This window comes from Macaca fascicularis, chromosome 4 (assembly GCF_037993035.2).
Source record: "Macaca fascicularis isolate 582-1 chromosome 4, T2T-MFA8v1.1".
Lineage (NCBI taxonomy): Eukaryota > Metazoa > Chordata > Mammalia > Primates > Cercopithecidae > Macaca > Macaca fascicularis.
This window is the reverse complement of record NC_088378.1, coordinates 58,772,499-58,794,893: the sequence shown is the minus strand read 5'-3', so window position 1 is coordinate 58,794,893 and position 22,395 is coordinate 58,772,499. Positions and strand designations below refer to the sequence as shown.

General features: G+C 42.9%; 1 protein-coding gene across 12 annotated transcripts in view; it reads right to left on the bottom strand.

Moving 5' to 3' along the window:
- The window catches only part of PLEKHG1 (pleckstrin homology and RhoGEF domain containing G1), a 244,030-nt gene extending 223,390 nt beyond the window's left edge, over window positions 1-20,640 (bottom strand). For 8 of the 12 annotated variants that reach the window (XM_074037246.1, XM_074037256.1, XM_074037259.1 and 5 more), the window contains exon 1: window positions 20,513-20,640. The gene's annotated coding sequence lies outside the window, so the exon portion shown is untranslated. Of the gene's footprint in view, window positions 1-20,502 lie in introns of all 12 variants that reach the window. The other 4 variants (XM_065543587.2, XM_074037250.1, XM_074037248.1 and 1 more) reach the window with 1 other exon arrangement.
- Between the last annotated feature and the right edge of the window lie 1,755 nt (window positions 20,641-22,395).

Below are 22,395 nucleotides of genomic sequence, written 5' to 3'. Positions count from 1 at the left end.
CTAAGGGAGTAGGAATTTGGAGAGTCATTGGTTTCCTGAGCTGGATGATGGACATCAGGAAGACACAACGATGAAGAATACTTTAAAAAGACTCTACAAGGCAGAAGAAGGGAGAATGAAAGAATGTGACAGCATTTATGGGACAGAGGGCAGGGAGGTGCGGAGGTGGGAAAGGGGAATGCAGGCAGGGGTGCTAAAGTGCAAAGGAGACCACTGGAAGGAGAAACTGAGTACAGAACTCAGATGACCTTTGAACGCCCTCCCCTAAACCCACATGTCTCTAGCTCAAATGGATCTCTCGTCGAATTTTGAGAAAGGGCCATCATTTGAGTCAAATTGTCTAGGATCTGTTCCTAAAGAAATCTGAACTGTTTCTTTTCTTTTTTTAGAGACAGGATGTTACTCTATCGGCCAGGCTGGAGTGCGTGGTGCAATCATAGGTAACCACAGCCTTGACTTCCCGGGATCAAGCAATCCTCCAGCCTCAGCCTCTGGGGTAGTTGGAACTACAGCTACTGCCACCATGCCCAACTAATTTTTTTAAAAAATTTCTTTATAGAGACAGGGTCTTACTATGCTGTCCGAGCTAGTCTTGAATTCCTGGTCTCAAGCTATCCTCTCCATCTTGGCTTCCAAAAGTGTTGGGATTTTGAGGGAGAGCCACAGCACCTAGCCTGTTTTTCCCTTTCCATCATTTCTTCCCTTTTATTTCTGTACCAACTCTTAAGAGCCAATTGTTAAATGTCAGAAATTTTGTAAGCCAGGTGTTAAAGCCATTATTAAAAAGTAAAATAATACACATTTAAAATTAAATAAATCCTAATAAAAACAAAGGTATAATGCCCCAAACTCATCACTTCTTAATTATTTCCCTGCATTTTACTATTATCTATGCTCTTAGGGTTATTTACATCTATTGCATCTATGTGGTAGAGATACTAGACAAACGGTGCAATACTGCACATCTCTTCCCCACTCTGAATTTAATGTCACACTGGCAGCTTGATATCAGCCACAGTGGGAATATTTCCACCATGGATATTGGCAAACATTACGAATCAGGCCCGGAGAACATGTTAATAATACAGATTAAACACAAAAATGTGTTGTGTCTGTAGCCACCATGTTGTATAAATAGCACACACAGAAAAAGCCAAAATATTCGTCCAGCACTCAAAAACAATCATTCAGTTCAGCAGAGGATCACTCATGTCACTGACAAATGAGTAAAGTTCTGACATCTTCATTGTTTCACTCTTGTCTTACTCATTCATGTAAAAGAAAATATCAAACAATATTCGTGTCAAAACTACATTCACCTGTTAATAGGTCGGTTACTAACATAAAAAGTTTGCAAACATCAACAACAGCTTCTATGAGAATCAATATAAATTATTATTTGCAAATTGTATCACACATTCTATCAGCATAATTTATAATAAACTTATATGTATATGTGCGTATATGTAATGGCTCATGTGTGCATACCCACACGCTGAATCTCCCACCTCTATTCCAGTAGGTTGTTAAACATTAACCAGTACACATCATATAAGCTTTCCACTGCTCCTGTGTTTCAATGTATTCTTGCTCCCCTTAAGACCTGTTCCCACACCCCAGGCCTTACACAAAACAATGGCTGCTGATATGCCCATCAATAAGCTGCAATAGGTTTGTCTGTCAAACTTCCTCAAAGAATGGAAGGAAATCCTCTGCATTTTAAGCCCTGGTGAAGGTTCTCTTGCCTGGCTTCACAAGCTGACTTAGAGCAGTTGGCAGCTGTATTCACCGCTCACCATCAGGATCACTGTTCTCAACTTTCTTCGGCAGCTGGAAAGAGATAAACACCTTCAAATTAGCCCCAAACCTTACAGAGCTCTATGGGAAACAGAGCCAAGGAGATTTGGAGGTCTCTACTTCCAAAGGTTCATGACATTAACAGTCTTCTTCTAAAAGTCTCCAACCTTTTGAGGTCATTAAAAACATTTAAAGGTACAAGTGCATTCTGCCACACTCATAATTAACTGGTTAATTACTTCCCATCAATTTACTTTTAAATTTCACTAGGACATCAAGTTTGATTTTGAAATTCCAATAGAAACAACAATTCCGTTGACTCAACTGGAGGATAAAAGCGCTGTCTTAGCAAAAACTTTTTAGAAAGGAAGTCTCTTAATTCTTCTCTGGGCCTCCATGAAAACAAGTGTGATTAAAGTGATTGTTATTCTTCAAACTCAGTGAAGCATAATGGATTCTATAATCTTCACCAGAAGCATACCACCAAATGAGTGTTTTTTTAACTTAACAAATCCTCCAAACTCAGGATACCCTGTTACAAAGGATTTCCTGTAATTCTCTAGGAATATGCAATGCAAGAAAATTCACAGAATTTAAATATCTGAAAATACACAACTTACATTAATTACACTTCTTCAAATTCTTAATGGTGGTAAAAATCATTATATTCCAAGTTCTTGATTTTCTTTTTAATCTTCTCAATATTTAAATCACATCTCCTTCAACTGAGGTCATAATTCTAGAACTTCAGCATTTACCAGTGATTTTTATCATAATAGATTGAGAATATTGCAACCTCAATAATTTCTTTAATAAATTCAGTCTTTCAAACAGGAGTCTGATTAGTACACTTCTTTGTGAGATGAACATGTTCTTACAAGACAGTAAGCTGAAGCAGGCAAGTAGTGCATATTAGTTTTCCAGGTTTCCTGATGTCACCATGAAAGATTGATAACCTAAAGACTCACATCTTTAGAAGTTTCCTCTCCAGAGGAGAATGCTTCTGAATTTTTCAGTAAACAACCCTTGCCAAAATGAAATCTTTCTTGGAAATGCCCAGTTGTTAATTAAATACTAGCTCTAGTATTTATTTGTACTTAAGTGGGGCATTCCACCAAAAGTTAAAACATTTTAAATACGGCTTTTCTCTCTAGAGAAGACACCTCAATAGTTGATCAAGTACTTTAGTAGCCAATGTGAGCCCCAGCTTTGCAAGGCACATGAGCAGCACAGTTCAGCAATGCTGGCCAAAGGCATCCTTGCCTCCCTCCCAACTGCCACATCTTCTAATGGTACCTCCCTTTTCTCTTCCCAAGTGAGTGGTCTGCCAGCTAGCTACTCTTTCCTTCCACAACAATACCATCCTCAATTTTAACTAGGTATGTAGCTGCCTGTAACAAAGATGGCATGTTTCAGGGCAATAAGATAAGAGAACTTGGTCTCTAACTGTAGAGAACCACCTATACTAGCTTTTATACTAGCCCTGGAGCTACTAAGATCTGTGGGGCAAAAAAGGGAATTTCTCTTTTCAACCACTGTTTGTTTTTTTCCTCACTTGCAGTCTTAGCTCATAACACCATGTACACTATGAGCTTCAGATCTGGGGCCAGTGTGTTGGGCACCGATCCCAACACTGCCATTGATTAGCTGGGTGTCTTTGGACAAGTTACTTCATCTTTTGCTTGCCTCAGTTTCCTCATCTGTGAAATGGAAATAACTGCATATATTCAAAGTTCTTGCGAGCATGAAATTAGTAAACATATGCCAAGCCTCTGGAACATCACCTGGACTAGTAAGTGCTCAGTCAATGTAAGCTATCAACACCACTGTACCAATCAGTAGAGCATCTGCTACTTCTTAGTACAACAGAAAACTGCAAGGCAGGAGGCTAATGGGAACCAGAGGTAAAGCTTCCTAACTACCTCCTCCCCTCTCTGTTACCCTCATTGTCCTCATATCCAGTCTGCTTATTCCTCGGTAGAATTTCCATTCTACTCTTTAGAGTAGACTCAGCCACTGAAATCCCTCCTCAATCTGATTCTTCTCGCAGGAAATTCTAGCCTATGTGATTTTACATATGTATGGTATTTTCTGTTATGAGAATTTAAATCAATACATGTTATAAGATTTATATTGGGGAGATTTAGAAAGATGAACGGGCTGCAATGCAGGAAAATGAGAAATAAACTAGGTGCCGGCTTTTGGAAGAGTAAAGAAGGCCAAGGGAGAGTTAACAGAGAACTCTGGCTTTGGGGTGCATTTGAGGGTAGGGCCACAGACATACCAGAGAAGAAAGCTCAATGGTGTATGTTCCAGTAGAAAGTTATCAGAGTTGGTCTAATGCTTTGAATCCCTCTGTGCTATAGAGGGGGACTGAGCTCTGCTGAGGTTATAGGTTATCCAGAGCTTTATTCATCTCAAATACCAGATAATCTGCCTCAGACCAAGGTGTGGTCCTGGAAATACAGAGCAACTTCTTCAAACCATGAAGTCGCAAAGGCATTTCTAAGCATCAGATGAATGCCAGACGGGAAAAACAAACCTTCTATCTAAACTGATTTAGAGAAATGATTTGCCAATGTGTTACTGATGACTACGTGTGACCTCAAAATTTTATTAAGGAGCCCAATGTGCCTGACAACAATTTCACCTGGATATGAATCTAAAGGGTAATTCAGTCATTCATTTGGGGGTTTTTAGGAATACAGCTCTAATTTTAGAGAGGTGATACAATCCTCCAAACTTACAGGATAGCACAACATTTGATTTTCATGTGACTGATTTTCCCTAATATTGACTCAAAAGAGAATATGTGTTTGTTTAAGTCTCCTCAATAGCAGTACAAACTGTCCAGTAAAAACTCTCAGAAGGGTGGTGCACTGACCATAAGTAAGACTGTAACACAACTTTTCCATTCTGCAGGAGACCACAGCAAAAGTGAGGAATGCTGCAGAGTCAACCCTAAAGAGTGAATGACAGAGAGTGAGGGAGAGTGAGGGAGAGCCAGGAGTGTGGACAGAGGGTCTGGGAGGCCTGGGGAGATGTCAGGACCAGCTTCTGCTTGGTAGCCCTTTGACCCAACCATCGGGGCCTTCCCCTGTGTCTTGGGAACTCATGCTTTGGTTGCAACAACAGTGACTTGGTGACAGTGGAAAGACCACCACTGTCCATAAAACTGCTACTAAAGGCCAAGCACTGTGCAACACTTTCTCCATTATTATTACATGTTCATCATGATCCTGTACAGTAGTTATAATTATCCCCCATTTTATGGATGAAGAACTAGCTAGTAAATAGTACGGTTCCTACTCAAAAGAGTCCCTCCAACTCTGTGAGTGTGAACTATGTGACCTTCATTGCCTGTTCAAGAAGGGGAGGAGAGGTGGGATTTCAGACCCTTCTGAGGCAACAGAGTCAGGTTCAAAGATAGCTTAGGCCAAGTTAGAGCTCTCAAGGTGTTAGCTCTATAGCACTCATAAACATTAGAGCTATCATACATCTCTGCCACATTATGAGTCAAGTGGGTTTTCTTTTATGAGTCCAAGATCACAATCAGCATTTATAATATTTTGTAGAGCTGACTTCCAAAAATAAACTTTCAAAATACAACCCATTCATTCATCCATTTAAATATTGCAGTGCCTATTATGCATTTGGGGTATGCTAGTGAACAAAATAGACCAAAATCTTTTTTGGTCTATTTTTATTAGAGGTGTTAATTGTGTGGTAGTTATAAAGAAGATTTATCAGTTGGAAATACATGTTGAAGTATTTGTGGGCAAAATTACATGGCACCTGGGATTTTTTGCTTTTAATACTCCAAATCAGAAGAGCAAGGTGAGTGGGGAAACCAATGGAACAAGATTGGTAAGATGGTTATAACTGTTGAATCTGGAAGATGGGTATGTGGGGGTTCATTATGCTATTTTCTCTACCTATGTTGATTTGGAAATTTCCTTCATTGGAAGATGAATTCCTCCCTTCAAGGAGCTTAGAGAGATATTGAACAAACAGTAATTTATGGCATGTCAATCAGACAGACATAAGTGCTATGCAGAAAAACAGACCAGGAAAGAGAGGTGGACAAGGCTAAGAGGTGGGTGGATAAATAAATCTTTCTATGTGCATGTAATATTTATTTTATATATAAAGATGAGGCACAGATGGGTTAACCTATATTAGAGAAGGAATTAATATTACAAGTAACTGAATAAAATGGTAATTAAAGGATACATAATTTTCTAAGAAGGAAGAGAGTAATTTGAGCTTCATGCGAGATGTGACTTTTAAAGAAACTCTGATGAAAATAATGGCTAACATTTACCTAACTTTTTCTATATGTTAGTTAGGACTAGGTTCTGCAAGCATGTTAAAGAATGATTGGATTTAATCCTCATTATAACCGCAGAAAGTTGGGCTGTTTCCATCATCTGTAAGATTATGCTCCTAGGGTTGGAGAGACTAAATAACTTGCCCACAGTCATGAGAACCTTAAATGCTGGAAGCTGACTTGAATCCACCTAGTCTGGCTCCGGAGTCTCAACGTTTAACTATCAAACCATACTGCCTACTGTGATGGATAAGTAGCATTTGGATAAACCAGAAAAAATGCAGACCTAAATACACCAGTGGCTTGATGTTTTCTGGTGTCTGCCATTTGTGAGATGCTGTTTGGTGCTGGAGGATACTAGAGAGGAATAAGGCAGAGTAAGAAGGAGTAACCTGAATGGAGTAGAGGGCAGATGTGGGGACAGCGATGAGTAAGGCTTTCTTGGTAGGACGGCACTGGAGAGTGGACACTGAGGCCAAGAAGCCCGGCGGCCCTCAAAGGAGGACCTCACATGGAAGCCTCTTCAGAAGCCAGGAGAGTGCTGGCAAGGATGGAAAAAGAAAGTGAAGGTTCTCTACTGCTTCCCCTCGCACCCACAGCACTTAGGCTGCTGCTCTCTGTTCTAGAACTTGGTATCACAGAATCAGACAATCATAACTTACTCAGATCATGACAGGGCAATTGCCAAAGTGATGTTTATTTAGTCAACAAGCGTTTCAGCCTTTCTCTGCACTGGGCACTATTTTAAGGCACTGGAAATATCATAGCCACACAAAGTCTGTTTTCACTAAGCAAATGTATCCTAGGTTAGGTGTTGATACATGTTATACATAAAAGTGAGTGGGGTAAGAAGGATCTGACCTGCAAGGTGCAGGGGTTTGCACGTTATAAAGTATGGTCAGTAGGACTTCTTTGATAAGGGGACACATGGGCAGGGAACTGAAAGAAGTGAGACAGCAAGACACTGATATCTAGGAAAGAACATTCCAGGCTGAGGCAATAAGAAGACTCTGATGCTGGGACTTGTTTGGAGTACTCGGGAACCACAGAGAGGCCGGTGGGCTGATGCAGAGTGAGTATCAGGAGAGGGGCAGGAGATGCGATCAGAGAGAACCAGACAGCAGAGCAGGGGCCAGAGCGGGGAGGGTCTCACAGGCTACCCCATGGACTTGCTTCTGACTCTGAGATGAGAAACTAGTAGAATGGATTGAGCTAACCGACATATGAAAGGATTGCTCTGGCTGGTAGTAGGTGAGGTCTAAGTAAGGAGACCAGTGAGGAGCCTACTGCAATAAACTGGGAAAAGAAGACAGTGGACTGGACCAAGAGGGACCTTGGATCGAGGACCATGAGAAGTTGTATAAATCTGGATGCTGGAGGTAGAGCCTATGAGGTTTTCTATGGATTGGTGAGGTATGAGAAACAAATGTGACCAGGGAAGCCCTAAAGGGACTTTGATCTCTACCTTAAATTCCACCCTCACTTTTCCCTTTGGGTTGAGCTGTTAGAAGAAGTGTTCATTAAAACACATTCAGGCCAGGCGTGGTGGCTCAAGCCTGTAATATCAACACTTTGAGAAGCTGAGGTGGGTGAATCACCTGAGGTCAGGAGTTTGAGACCAGCCTGGACAACATAGCAAAACCCTGTCTCTACTAAAAACACAAAAATTAGCCAAGTATGGTGGCAGGCGCCTGTAATCCCAGCTATTTGGGAGGCTGAGGCAGGAGAATCGCCTGAATTCAGGAGGCAGAGGTTACAAGGAGCCGAGATCATGCCACTGCACTCTAGCCTGGGCAACAGAGAGAAACTCTGTCTCAAAAACAAAACAAAACAAAACACCCCACAAAAAAACACACATTCAATGTCAGGTTCATGTTCTAGTTATTAATATATCAATTGACACTGGCTTAGCAGTTCTTCCAAAAGTCTAGGCAAGAGGTAAGAGTCTAAAAGGTTGGGAAGGAGACTTGAATAAGTGAACATAGATTGAGAACTATTCAAGCAATTATTGCTAACTGACTGGACAAGGCAGGAAAGGGAAGGAAAATGGCTTGCTGTGACCACTGAATTGTGGTGCTATTAACTAAGAACTAGAAAAGGAGGGGGAGGAAAAACAACACCAGGAAGCTGAAAGTAGGTCTGGAAATAGAGATTATGAGTCCAGTTATGGGTGGTGACTTTGAGTCAATTGTGCAAAAGCCAAATAGATAAATCCCCAACCCTATTTCAGAGTTTTTCTCTTGACTTATTTTGAAACACAATAGGGCCTCACTATTTGAGCAGAAATGTTAAATCAGCATATTCTATGAGAAATATCATTATTTTCTTTTTTCTTCTTTTTTTTTTTTTTTTGAGATGGGAGTCTTACTCTGTCACTCAGGCTGGAGTGCAGTGGTGCGATCTTGACTCACCTGGTGGCCCCTGCCCCCATGCCTGGCTAATTTTTGTATTTCTAATACAGACAGGGTTTCACCATGTTGGCCAGGCTGGTCTTGAATTCCTGACCTCAGGTGATCCGGCCACCTCGGCCTCCCAAAGTGCTGGGATTACAGGCGTGAGCCACCATGCCTGGCCACCATTTGATTATTTTCTAATAGGCACAGTAACTAAAACTAGGCCACCAGAATCCATTCCTTTTCAATATGAAGGGGCTCTTTGGAGATCTGTCTCAATAAACTGGATTTACAATCGCAGAGCAATTGTTGTACCACTTCATGTTCTACAATGCAGTTTAGCTATTTTTTTGTTTGTTTGTTTGTTTGTATGTTTGTTTTGGGTCTTTTTGCCACAGGAGTGCTACATTCTGAATATGAGCATAACGAACACAGACTTCTCAGACTTTTTTTTTCATTTCTAAGCTGGTAGACCAGAAGTAAGGTTTTCATTCAGAACCCACACAATTAGCATTGAACATCAGATCTGCAAATTCCACTATACAGTAGACATAAAGAAGTGGTCTGAAATTCAAGTCAAACAACTGGTTAAAGGTCAGTGGTGTGCCAGTTCCCATGCTCTCTAGTGGGAACAGAAGGATGAGTATGGCATGATCTATGTGCCCAGGTGATTCCCACCTTACCCAAAGGTCTATGATGCCCTGCCAATACATCAGAAGGTACGTTTGCAGGCTTGGAATAGGGCTGATATCCTATTTAGAAATGCCTAACACTCAAATGGTTTGGAATATTAGAGACTTCTTACCTCTACAATTTATTTGACAGTTGTATCTGTTTCAGAATAAACACAATCCCTGTTGAGTTTGCAACTCTACAATAAACCAGTGAAAGGGAAGAAACATAGATATTACACAGCCCCACATTTATTACAGACCTATAAAACCTTTAAACCAATGGAGCTACTCGACTCCCATGACAGAAAATCATTCAAACAAAAACACTTTCTAAAGAAACCTTTTAACCCAGGGCCCTGTTGAACTGCTCCAGCGGGTTTCTTTTTCCTTTGCTTTCCTTTTCTTCCTCTTCTTTTTTTCCTTCCTCTTCTTTCCTATTTAAATATTTAGCTACCTACTCAGAATTACTATTCTTAATTAATTTGTGATTTTTTTAAAATTTAAATTTCTTAAAGCTAATTTCAACTAGTAAAAAGAAAAAAAGTTTTGTTCCAATGCTTGCTATCAAGGAGCTTGTAGTCTAGTGAGGGAAGGTGGACAACGAAATGGTTACAAAAAATAACACATAGAAAGTGCTAGAATAGGTCGGGTGCAGTGGCTCACGCCTATAATCCCAACACTTTGGGAGGCCAACGCAGGTGGATCACTTGAGGTCAGGAGTTCGAAACCAGCCTGGCCAATATGGTGAAACCCCATCTCCACTACTAATACAAAAATTAGCCAGGCATGGTGGCAGGTGCCTATAATCCCAGCTACTCGGGAGGCTGAGGCAGGAAAATCACTTGAACCCAGGAGGCAGAGGTTGCAGTGAGTTGAGATTGCACCACTGCACTCCAGCCTAGGGCGGAGGGGAGAGAGAGAGAGGAGAGAGAGAGAAGGAAAAGAGCTAGAATAGAGGTACCCAGGATGCCAGGGAACTGAAAGGAAGGCGTACCTGCTTTATAGGTGCATATGGGGAGGGGAGCTCCCCCCGCATTGCTTCACAGCATCACCAAGAGCCATGAGCTGCTTTGGGTACTTTTCTTGGGGAACTAAAGGAGAGAGGATGCTGGAAGTGGGAAACAGAGACCGCAAACAGGTGGGGCAGAGCCAGCAACAGTAGCTACGCTGTCCAAGCCCCACACGTTCTTTCTCCTGGGGCTGCCTTGTCTTGGCCCATATGCCATTTCTGAACCAATGCATTTTTCACCACCTCCTCTGCTACCATCCTCCCTCTCTGTACCAATGCATGGATTCCCAACAGTTCTACCTGCTTCCAGAACTTTCCATGACAGCTCTTTCCCTGCACAGCAGGCAGAGTGGTAATTTGGCATCCATCAGGTTATGTCACTCCCCTGCTTCAAACCCTCCTGTGGTTTTGCATCGCACTGCCAAGCTGTGGCAAAGGTCTTTGATGTTATAAAGACCTGCATAACCCAGCCATGCCTGCCTCTCCCACCTCATCTCCTGCTTACTGCTCCTCCTCTGTGCACACGCACTGGCTGCCTTGCTTTTTCTAGAACTCATGGAGCTTATTTCTCTCCAAGGCCTGCCCTACTTAACTCTCTTCCTCAGTCTAGGATGTTCTTCCTTTGGATCTTCTCAAGATCACTCCTTATGATTTAAACCTTGGCTGAAATGTTACTTCTCCAGATAGGCCTTTCTGACCACTCAAGCAAATACAGTGCCCCACCCCGTTTCCCTGTGTAATTTTCTTCAAAGTACTTGTTATATGTAGGATTTCCTCTTCATTCTAGGTTTGGTCTGTTTTGTTCAAGATTGAATCTCCAGAACTTAGAAAGGGACATATGTTGAATAAACTAATTCTAATCTCAATTCCCAAGTGTAATGAACATTGGGTCTCTACTATAGTCGAGCAAAAATGTGTTCCCCTTGCCCCCTCTCACCCTTGACTTTTGCCTCAGGAAACTTAAAGTCCTTCTTCTAACACCTAGACTGCTTTTCCCCATTATTTTCATGTTGGTTTATTATTCCAGCCCTCTAGTAACAGAGAATAAAACTTATGTGTGACAATCAGTAAACATAATAAGATACCCACTATTTATCAGAGGCTTCCTGTGTACTAGATGCCATCCATATATTAAGCAGTTAAACCTCACAACGTCTTTACTGTATCATCTTATCCCCATTTTAGAAGGCATTTTCAAGTAACTTCCAAATAACATACAGAGACTGCCTAATTTTTACACTATTCCCGCATTTCAACTGAGTATTCAGATCTTAGAAAAACCAACTTATCTTTTCCATGTGCAAAATTTTTTTCATAATATCCCAGAAACCAACTTGAACTAGTACTATAATAGGTAAGCAAATAAAGAAAATATTAGGTTCAACTGCTGTCTGTATTATGCATATTGAAGCATCAGGTAATAATTTCTCGTTAAAGATATGGCATATAGTTTCTGAACATTTGCCAAGCATATCTTCTGCATATATTAGTAATCCAAAACCAGGGAGATTTTTAGAATAGTTATTGCTAGCTGTTATGACTTTAGCTAGTACAGAAATGTATTCTCTTCTTTACTTCTGTAAGAAGAATAAATACCTGTTCACTCCCTAGTTAGAAATGTCTTAAACTATAGTATTGGACAGTATCACATTCTGATACATGACAGATCATAAGGCAAAACCAGTCTCCTTCTGTTCTTTAGGGGCTTTCTGGATTTTGAAAGTCATTGCTGTGATGGAACTCATCACAGCTCAGTTCTCAGAACTTCATAATATTTGCTTCCATTTTCAGATAAGTTCTAAAAAGAAACAAAGAAAAATCAGAGTGTTTCATAATAAGGATGCTTTTAGAAGCCATCTGAATTCTTTTTTTTTTAATTTATTTATTATTATTATACTTTAAGTTGTAGGGTACATGTGCATAACGTGCAGGTTTGTTACATATGTATACTTGTGCCATGTTGCTGTGCTGCACCCATCAACTCATCATTTACATCAGGTATAACTCCCAATGCAATCCCTCCCCCCTCCCCCCTCCCCATGATAGGCCCCTGTGTGTGATGTTCCCCTTCCTGAGTCCAAGTGATCTTATTGTTCAGTTCCCACCTATGAGTGAGAACATGCGGTGTTTGGTTTTCTGTTCTTGTGATAGTTTGCTAAGAATGATGGTTTCCAGCTGCATCCATGTCCCTACAAAGGATGCAAACTCATCCTTTTTGATGGCTGCATAGTATTCCATGGTGTATATGTGCCACATTTTCTTAATCCAATCTGTCACTGATGGACATTTGGGTTGATTCCAAGTCTTTGCTATTGTGAATAGTGCTGCAATAAACATACGTGTGCATGTGTCTATATAGCAGCATGAAGCCATCTGAATTCTAAGTGGCTAAAGGTAAAATACTTCATTGGGATGGGACACACCTGTGGACCACGAGGGTTCCATATGCACAAAATCATTATCTTCATATTTCTGTCCTTGCTGCTTCAGCTTCAAGGTCAGATATCACTAAGTATTGCAATGAAATGATATTCCTTTGAGTTGAATCTAAACAATTGTCAAAGGGGGAAATAGCATTTACCTTATATAGACAGTTTTGAAAAATGGAAAAAAGCCAAGACCACCAAGGTTTTCCTCCATGAACTATGTTCCCAAAGCTTCCAAATATTTCCCAAAGTGCTTTCCTCAAGAGAGCCAATACTAATCAGCCCATCCATGCACCCATTTCCCATCTGCTCCCTGACCGTCTCATTACCCTGATAGCCCCACCCTGCCTATTCCTCATCAAGAAACTCCCTAAAAACTCTCACATATGTTGGGAAACGCATAATGTAAGGAAAAGCTTTTCCTTTAAACAATAAACCTTTAAAGCCTGCATCTCCTCTAATATCCCCACTACCACCCACTCAGTAATCCCAGATCCTTGACTCTGACCTTCACATGGCATCATTCACCTTTAGTTGTTTCCAACTTTAAAAAAAGTGGGAGACACCTGAATATTGAAACTGTAAGCTGTTTCAGAACAACCACCATATCCTCCTTTGATGCAGTTCTGATAGTTTAGCACGACATAGATGCTTAAACTAATAGTAGGTTACACGGTTAGAGGGAACACACAGGATCGTATATTTATGCCTCAGATTACAGCTTTTCCTCTCTCTGCAGCACACCACAGAAGTGCAGATGTCAGTGTTTGAGGCCTGTCTGTAATCACACAGCCATGGAAAGCTGAGCTCCGTGATGGCCAGGGATCAGCCTCACCAGCTCTTCCATGCGGCCTCACCTTTTCCCCATACTCCCTCTGCTGCAACCAGCTTGCTAGTCACAGGTCAGAGATGGCCTTAAATCATCCTGGCTAAGGCTGGACCATGGTTAATATGCATCCCTGGAATGCTTACAAATGACTTCTCCTTTGCTTCTACTTGTTTCCAAAGACTCCAATTTCAGCCAGAGTTGGTGTCTGTTCTGAGGAACTCTTAAAACACGAGGGCCTTTAATCACACGAGAAGTTGGAGGGAAGAAAAACAGGTCCATGCTTTGCTTCCTTCCCTCTTGGCCAAGTGCTGACTGAGCCTCCCTGTCAGACAGGGTGCAGGAAGGGGACTTTGCTCTGGCTTCACCAGCAGAGTTGGGAGAGGGTGGGAGGAGCTGAAGAATGCCCCAAAGGAACAGATTACAGAAGGGCCCAATCACCATGTGAGCCAGCATGCCCCCGAGTGCTGCTGAGTGCCAGGGGCTTGGGTGACATGCTGAATTGAAAATCAAAACAGCATGAATGCACACTTTATTACAGCCAGAAACAGCCAAGCTTTATCAAGATTTCCACTGAATCATCCAGAAACTGAGGAGTTAAAGGGAATTTGGATAGGAAGAGAAAAGCTAGAGAGGGTCAACAGGCTCCAAAGTGAGCGCAGAAAACAGGTCTTGACTAGGATTCAGAGTTTAGAGGGTGGTCAGGAAAAGCAAAGACTTCAGCAGTATTTTACTCTCTAAACAGGGAGGAGGGTGGGGAAATATTGGAAGAGAACCCAGCTTGGAGTGTGAAAAGCTGGAGGCTTGCCAGAGCTGGGAAGGGGGTTGGATCTAAACGCAGCCTCCTCCATTTCACTGTTCCAAGGGACCTACTGGGTCACAGGGACGTCAGCCCGTGGGATAGAGAGGAGAGAAGGAGTACTTATGTTAAATTAAATCTAGAAAACAGAAAGAAGACTGGAGGTAATGCCTTTGTTGCCCTTCGGATGGCATTTATGTGCATTAAGGTTTCACACATCTCTGCCGACAGCTGCCAAAAGGAATTATCCGGCTGCAAGAGCTGCTCAACTGCACTCCTACACAAGTTATGTGTAGGCCAATTTCACATAAACAGGATTCCCTGACACACTTTGGCAATCAAAGTGAAGGTTTCGCCAAAGCAAATGTTTTAAACTATTTTTAAAAATATATTAGATGATAAATGCCTTGCAATACTTTTATGTAGGTACTATATTATTATTTTTCTCAGGTCTAAGTCAACACCCCAGAGCTAAGAAACGGAGGAAAGAAATTCAGTCACAGTGTGGTAGCAGAATGTTGTATGCAACCAAAGAGTAACACTCATATACTCAGTGGGTATTTACTGAGCACAAATACAATGAACACACTTCATTGACGCTAAAACACATTTTTCACAACTTATGGATGCAACTTACAGTAGATGGTGCCAATTTTATTGACAGTAGTTTTTCTTTCTTTGTGGTACATTCTAAAGTGGTACATTTTAAAATTGTATATTTCATTAAAAATTGAAATAATTCAAAGGTATCCTAGATCTGATGAAAGAGGAACTCATCAATATCATCAAGGTCTCAGTTTAAATGTTGCCACCTCCTCCTCCTGGAGGCTTCCTGGACCACCAATCAAAGGCAGCCCATCCATCATTCTGAGTCTCCACCACCTTACCGATCACATCTCCATGGAGATCATCTCTTGTATTGGTCAGGAATTATCCTAGGCATAGTATGCTCTCAATAAATGCTCTGGAATGAATACAAGTTACCATTTATTGCGCAATTACTACATGTCAGACCCTGAATTAAATGCTTTACAGAGGGAAATCCCATTTATTCCTAGCAATTGAAAGGTCATTCTTACTCCCTACTTTACAGATAGGGAACTTGCAGCAGGTAAGTGGGAAAGCAAAGAACTAGAGCTCAGCTCAGCCTGACTTCAAAGCCCACACACATAGGTACTCTGCTACACTGTGTATCGCGTCCAAAGCCCTGGAATTATTTTGTGCTTGATTCTCTGGCTGGTTTAGAGATGTAAAGCAAGATGAAGTTATTATACAAAGAAGAATACAACTGTTCCCCCACTTTTGAAAGGTAATATTTGCCAATGGGGAATTGTCACATTTCTCTAGACCTCTAAGTGCTTCATTTATAAGCTCCTGTGCAAACATAGAGATGGAGGTGCCGGCATCTCTGTCCAGTAAATGAGGAAGGGCTCCAGGGAAGAGACAGATATTTAAACTTTGTGTGGAATGACCCCACCACTGGTGAGAGAGAGTGCGGCCCACCCAGGGCTCTGCAAGTTATCTTGAATGGCAAGGACATAGGGTATATATGAAGAGGTATCGGGAGAAGAGTAGGTACAAGGGCTGTGGGTGCCTTGCTCAGGGGTTTGGGCCTCATTTCATAGGAGTCATCTGTGGTCTGTGTCAACATGGGCTTTATCCCAATCCAGTCCAGCTTCTCTCCCCCATTCAGCATCTAACTTGAAGCAGAATGTTGACGTTTGGCTCTGCCATTTCTATGTCAACTGATGGCTGTGTTTAACAGAGACTTCTAGCCCAGGGCAAAGGGAAAATATAAAAAGGTGACTAGGAAAGTGAGGGACGAAGTGATCTTGATTATAAGTCAGTCTATGACGAGTCAACGTAGATAGAGCCAATGAAACTTGTCATCTTGAGTCTCAACAGAAATACTGAAGGACAACAAAACAGAATAGTTCATTTAAAACAGAGCCAGCAAACTATAGCTGCAGACTACATCCAGTCTGTTTTTGTATGGCCTGTGAGCAAAGACTGGTTTTTACATTTTTAAAGGGTTGTAAACAAATAAACAACCCTCATCCCAAATCAAAGAGTATATGACAGAGACATGTGGAGCCTAAAATGCTACCTGGATTTTTACAGGAAAAGACTTGCCATCCCCCACCTAGGACTTTATATGTCCTTTTCAATGTCTAGACAGTCACAGACCATTTAAATTGGTGCTCAATGTGACTAGACCCAGAGAACTAGATCTATTCACCTACTTCAAATATTAGAGCTCATTTTATACTATGATGATTTATGGATCAATAACTCCTCTTACGAGAATACTAAAGTTCTAGCTATTATTAGACTCATGCTTATCTTAAATTTTTCTTTGATGTTTTAAAAAAATTTCCTTCTTACACATCAACAGGCTTGCTAGCTTTTGGCCAAATGCTATAACGGCAAAGGGTTTGCCCTTCCTAGTGCTGGTGCTAAGAGGCCTCACAACACCCTGGTATTTAAAGCTTACCAAAACAACTTTCTTAATTAAAGACCTAGTGAAAGCCCTGACTCTCCTCCCATCAGGTTATTACAAGTGGGTGTAGATGGAATTTTTAAAAATCTTAGCCTACCATTAACACTCTTCAAATTGCCTTTCCTCTAGGACCATGAGGGGAGGGGAAAAGAAGAGGAAAGTTATGGATTTGTGGATCCATGAATCCAGCAGGATTTAGCTTTCCATCAAACGGTAATTCAATATTTAGCAAAGAAGGATGTTTAGATGTGGAAATTTTACTTTGGCTTGTATCTCATCAGAAAAAGTGGTCTTTTTTTTTTTTTTTTTTTTTTTTTTTGGTAACCTTATGTTTACAAATTGAAAAGATATGTACTCAACTCAGACTCAAACATGAAAACTATTCTAGATACACAGTCAACTCCTAATCAATGGAGATCACCCAGGCATACCTGAAGCTGTTTTGCAGCATTAGATACGCTATGGCCTAGGTATTCCATAGCAAACCTGGGCCCCATCGCTAGGTGATTAGCCATATACTTCTATCTTCTCGGCTAAAGCATCTGTTGCTTTTCATCAGCATAGACAATATAAAGTTGAAGATGTAGTCATCTCTTAATCACTTGAAAGCTGGCTCTTCTATCAGTAAATTCTACTTGGCACAGACTGCCCATGACTCTGAATGACCGAATGGATTGGGGTCAGCTTTTCATTTTATCAAGCAAGATTGATGCAAGCCTGTGATGAAACATTAATATCTGAGATGCCTTGCCACACACAAGCATGAGGTTGCTTAGAGAGTCTTTGTCTAGAAAATGTTTTCATTCCTATCCCTGCCTGAATACACGAACATTTTGCATTAGAAACCATATTTTTCCTAAGTCAAAAGAGACAAGTGATTATTATTTTTTCTTAAAATACATTACATTTCTTAAAATACATTTCTTAAAATACATTACATTTCTTAAAATACATTACATTTAATTAAAAATACATCTCCATGCAACCATCATTTCTTAGGCAGTGCAGTTCAAGAGGGGCAGGGGAGACAGAAGAGAACCTGGGTTAAATCACAGTTCTTACAGTCCAGAGCTATGTATAAACTTCTGCAGAATCACGGAAGTTTATACTCCTGGGACTTGGTTTATCAACAATCATCTTGAAAGCACACCTTATGTGCCAAACACTGATACGAATCATTTCATTTAATCCTTGGCATAACTTGAGACAAGGGCAGAGAAGAAAGGAGGAAAGGCGTGAAAACGAGGAAAGGTGAGAAAACCGACAGACACCAACTATGATTTTTACTTTCCCTGGTTATGAAATAATCCACATCTGAATAATTTCCTTAAAGAAGTGAAGGTCTCAAAGCTACAGAGACACAGAGGTGAGCATCACCCAAGCGGGCTAATTCTAGATCACTGGATCTTAACCAGACTTCCTAAATCTTTAAGATGTAGGACTGGACTAGGACATCCAAGAGCCCTTCTGAGTTTAATATTCCAGGGACTTAATCATGCTGCAGGAGGATTAAAAGATGTCAAATGCTTGAAAGATAAACTGCCAGCAATGAAAGGAGTGGAGAGGAGAAGAAACCTACAAAAAAGTGAATGGCCACCATTAAGATAACAGCTCCAGGAATTGCTTTTGGTTGATGAAGGGCTCAAGAGATTTAGTGCTACTCAAGCACTTCCCATATTTATGGAACAGACTATGAACCATTCGATCTTAATTAAATCACTGAAAAATCCGCAAAGGGGGAACACAACATAGGACTGATTATTCTTGGTTTTCAAAAATTATGTTGCCACTTCCTCTTGTTTTAAAAATGACCATTTAACCTCTTTGAACTACAGCTTGAATCCCTCACTGAAATATTTAAGCCTGTATTTGGTGACAGTCATCTATATTAAAGGCACTGAAGGAAGCTGGTGCCCCGAATTCAGGGTGCCCATTTAGGGTAGAGGAAGCAGGAAAATGCCACCAAGGACAAGCAGAATCGGGGCAGTTATCTGGCATCTGATCGCCAGGTAACTGTTTATTCTTGCTTTGCTTTGCCCTTTAGCAGAGGACTTGGGGGGCTGCTACACAAGGATGGGGAAGGTCGTGCAGCCATTGCCGTTGACTGTGGACTGCTACTGATGACCTATCTGAGGATGAAGCCAGGGAGGTGGGAGAACTCTGAATAAAAAAGTTTCTTTAGTCAGGTGGTTTGGTGGCTTAGACTTGGGACCTCAAATGAGACAAAAAGTCAAGTCAGGAATTGAGAAGCCAGACTCGAAATGTTAAGATAGTCAAACATCTACCCATTACTTTTCTCTCTGTCTTAAATATTGTAGACCAAATTACAGGGGTAGGGGCTTGGGAGGGGGATGAGGAGTGAGCAGGCGGCCGTAGAAGCTATCTGGTTCGTGCGCACTGCTTTATAAGGGAGGCAGCCAAGATGACTACAGGCGAATATCTTGCCCAGGGTCCCACAGGGCAAAGCTAGAGTTTGAACAGTTTTCTGATCTCCTGAAATGATGAGCTTGGAAACGTTTTCACAGCAATTTAATCAAAATCCAAAATCTCTACATTTTTTAGAAGTATGCCATCTACAGAATCCGAGAAGCCAGAAGATGCCGGTTTTAATACCTGGTTGTTATTGTACCGCATCACAGGATCTATCTAGGCCCGGAATTCTGTTAGATAACAAACTGGACCTCGAGTTAACATTCTAGTCTTTCCCCCGGTCTAAATACAAAACACAAGATAGTTCTATACCCAATCTGTTCAAAACTCTCGCAGGGTGATGCCTGCCCCAAACCCCCACACTCGGTGATTTCGAAAATACGTGCAGTAGCCTGGGCCACCTGCGGGTGGTACAAAGGGCGCCTTGAGGACCAGAGCTGGATGAAACGCCGGCTTACAAACCCCACTCCTCCAGCACATTCAAGTCAAGGATCCAGCTCATTGTTTCCGAGGAGCGGAATGAATTGACCAGCTGAGCGCAGTTCTCCCAGTTAGAGAGTCCCCAAGCTTCCGGCTTCGGAAGGGGCTCACCGCAAGGACACAAAAGGGGCGAGCTCGGGCATCACCGCGGATCCCTGCCGCCCTCCGAGGCCAGAACGCTCGCAGAGTCGCGGCCGCCCAGGTGTTACCGTTTACCCCGTGACGGAAGAGCCGCAGGCTCTCGACTCCCCACCCCCCGAAAAGCGCGTCTGCAGAATGGGGGCGCCCCCAAGCCCTAAGCGCCGCAGCTGCTCGGCCGCCGCCGCCACCGCGCGTCCCCGGGTCCTCGGGCTCCCGGCTTCGCTGTTGGGGAGCTGACGCAGCTGGCTGGCCGTGAGGTCCCATTCTGGGGCTGTTCTGCCGAGTCGGGGGTAGGGGAGCGGTGGCCACAACTCCCGGGTGCTCGCAGAAATTCCTCTGCGTGCTGGTGTTGCAGCCGCTGTGGCTGCGGGGAGGGGTAAGAGCACCGGGAAGTTGGGGGCGCGGAACCCCGAGCGGGGCGGCGGCAGGCAGCATCCCCGACCTGACCCCGACCCCCGAGACGCGGCACCCCCAAGTGCCCTCCGTCCCCCCGCGCGGTGCCCCCAGCGCCCTCCGTCCCCACCGCGCGGCGTCCCCCAAGGCCCTCTGTCCCCACCGCGGAGGGGCGCGCAGGGGGTCGGCAGGGCTCGGGTACCACGCTTCGCCCGGCCCCACCTGCGGATGTGGGGCTCCAACTGGAGATCCCCGGGTCCCCCCTCCCATCCCTGGAAAAATCCCCGGGGCGTCCGGGACTGACCGGCGCTTACCCGGGAAGGAGCGGCTTCGCAAGCCCGGGCGGCGCTCGCAGGTCGGGCGGAGAAGGTGCAGGCTGCGCTGCGCCGGCTCGGGCTGCCGGAGCGCCCTTCAGCCGCCGTCGGGCTCGGGCTCGGGCTCCGACTTCCTCTTCCTCGGGCTCTGCCCCACTGCTCGGCCGCGCCCCCGCCCGCCCCTCCCCGCGCCCCGACGCCGGCTTCGGCTGCCAGAGCAGCGGATCGCTCGTCCCGCCTCCCCTCTGCCCTGAGGGCGAAAAAGGTGGAGAGGAGGGGGCGAAGAGAAAAAGAAATTAGGGACTTGGCCTTGTCTCTGGAGCCTTGCCAAAGAGAACAGTCAAATTACAGCCTCGGAGGGAACAAAGTTTTTTTAAAAAGATATTCTGCTACTGTTTTCGCAGACACATCACTTTTCTTCATTTTCCGAGCTCTTCAGATTTAGCTTTCCTTTGGACGTAATAATTTACTATGTGAGTCCTTTAAAATAATACCCAAAATCATGGTTTTAAGTGAACATTCTAGTTTTACATAGAAGCTTTGCCGGTAATCACGTAAAAAGAGGGGGAAGCCTGGTGTTCTTCAGGCGTCATTACCCTAATCACCTTGGTTAAAGCACCAAGCGACCTTTGCCTAGAGAAAGTAAAAGTGGAAAAGGAGGTAAAGAATAACTGGTGACAGCCAGAGAGATGTTTAAAGGCACCAGCTCTGAAGTAAAGTTATGACTCCAATCAAAGGTGCCTGCAGCGACAGTTAAAGGCGTGTGAAGTCATTTCTTAACACTGATCTCTCGCCAAAGTCGGACGTATCAGTTTCGCCTGTGAACCCCCTTAGGTTTGGTGGTGGATTTGATTGCACTCTTAGTTGTTAACAGACCTTCAGCCTTACCACTCACTAGCTTCGTGGCCTTGAGAGAACACTTTAACCTCTCTGTGTTCTGTGTCTGTTTCCTCATCTGTAAAATGGAGATGATGATGATGATGATAGTGCCTACCTCATAGAGTTGCTGTATGTGATTTAAATAAGAGAATGTGCTTAGGAGACTGTCTGGCACATGCTCTAAAGCCTGAATAAATGTTAGCTATTCTTGTTGATTTTTCCCTTTTATCTGCTTTTATGCATATATATGATTATGGAAATTATAATAAAGACTGGGAACAAAACAAGGTTTGTGCAGTAAGGCCACACAGCATCACAGTTCTCTACCACGTGGAGTTTATGTTCTGTTTTATAATTTATTTGAGTCTCCACAACTGACTTGTATTACTAAAGCTATGGGACTGGGCTATGCTTGGAATACATTTACCACGGTAGATTTGCAATGGGACTAAAACAGACATTGGCCATCTTCAAAGCATTGTTTCTGTTGGCCTTGGAATAACCTTGTGAGGTTGACAGGACAGGTGCTAGTTGCCTTTCACAGACAGGAAACTGAGCTTAGTTAAGACCCTGCCCAGCTTTTGGAGCTCACACAAAACCATGCCTGTTACCCCATCTCTCTATGTTGTGATTTGTGATAGAAGTGTACAGTATGTTTCTGAAATAGTACCGCATTAATGGTTCCATCAACCCTGTGAGGTAGGTGCCAGCCCTTATCTGACCCTCAAAGCATCTAGGATTCAAAGAAGCTCATTGATGAGTGTTTGTGGCTGAGAGATAAGGATTTCTGACAACTTGGAAAGGAAGGGAGGATAATTGAGGATTCCTGTTCTCTGCTGTCTCCTCCTTGGCCCCCAGTCACGCATCTCTTTGATTGATTGATTGATTGATTGATTGAGACAGGATATTGCTGTTACCCAGGCTGGAGTGCAGTGGCACCAATCATAGCTTATTGTAGCCTGGAACTCCTGGGCTCAAGAAATCCTCTGGCCTCAGTCTCCTGG